This window comes from Triticum aestivum, chromosome 1D (genome assembly GCF_018294505.1).
Source record: "Triticum aestivum cultivar Chinese Spring chromosome 1D, IWGSC CS RefSeq v2.1, whole genome shotgun sequence".
Lineage (NCBI taxonomy): Eukaryota > Viridiplantae > Streptophyta > Magnoliopsida > Poales > Poaceae > Triticum > Triticum aestivum.
This window is the reverse complement of record NC_057796.1, coordinates 17,611,356-17,612,660: the sequence shown is the minus strand read 5'-3', so window position 1 is coordinate 17,612,660 and position 1,305 is coordinate 17,611,356.

The following is a 1,305-nucleotide window of genomic DNA, read 5'->3' as shown; positions in this document are numbered from 1 at the left end:
CGAAGCGTCGCCGGAGACACAGAGACTGGACCGAAACTCCTCGAAGATGGGAGTAGGCAATCCCTTAGTCATCACATCAGCAAACTGTTGCGTCGTTGGCACGTGGAGAAACCAAACACGTCCAAGGGCAACCTGCTCGCGCACGAAGTGAATATCGAGCTCAATATGCTTCGTCCGTCGATGGTGCACCGGGTTGGCGGAGAGGTAGACCGCGCTGACGTTATCGCAGTAGACAAGAGTGGCCTTGTGAACATCACAAAGCAACTCCTGGAGCAGCTGACGTATCCAAGAGCATTCGGCCACGGCATTATCCATGGCGCGATACTCTGCCTCGGCGCTGGAGCGGGAGACCGTGGGCTGCCGCTTCGATGACCAGGAGATCAACGAGGGCCCAAGGTAGACGCAGTAGCCTGACGTAGAGCGTCGCGTGTCGGGGCAGCCAGCCCAGTCGGCATCCGTGTAGGCCACGAGGTCGGTGGAGGCGGAGGCCGTCAGGGTGAGTCCCAAGGACATGGTGCCGCGTATGTAACGGAGAATACGCTTCACCAGAGTCCAGTGAGAGTCCCGCGGGGCGTGCATATGGAGGCACACCTGCTGAACAGCATACTGCAGGTCGGGGCGAGTCAGCGTCAAGTACTGTAAAGCACCGACGATAGAGCGATAAAACGCTCCATCGGACGCGAGAGACCCCTCCAGAGCAGAGACCTTCGCCTTCGTGTCGACGGGGGTGGGCGCCGGCTTGCGGTTAAGCATACCGGCACGCTCAAGGAGCTCGTGGGCGTACTTCTGCTGATGCAGAAAGAAACCGTCAGCCCGGCGGATCTCCTCGATGCCGAGAAAGTAGTGCAGGGGCCCCAAGTCCTTGCGAACTCATCACGAAGACGAGCAATCAGCCGCTGAAGGAGATCGGGGGCGGATGCCGTGAGGATGATGTCGTCGACGTAGAGCAGCAGATATGCAGTGTCAGCTCCCTGATGATACACAAAGAGTGAGGCATCGGAGCGAGTGGACCGAAAGCCCAGAGACTGCAGGAAGGCTGCGATACGCTGGTACCAAGCCCGAGGCGCCTGCTTCAACCCGTAAAGAGAGCGAGAGAGCAAGCACACGAAGTCGGGGTGCTCGGCGTCGACGAAACCAGTAGGCTGCTCACAGAACACCTGCTCGGCGAGATGACCATGCAAGAAGGCGTTGGAAACGTCCAACTGATGCACAGGCCAGGCGCGCGAGACGGCCAGCTGAAGGACGGCGCGGATCGTACCCGGTTTCACAACCGGGGCGAAGGTGTCGGTGAAGTCCACGCCCGCG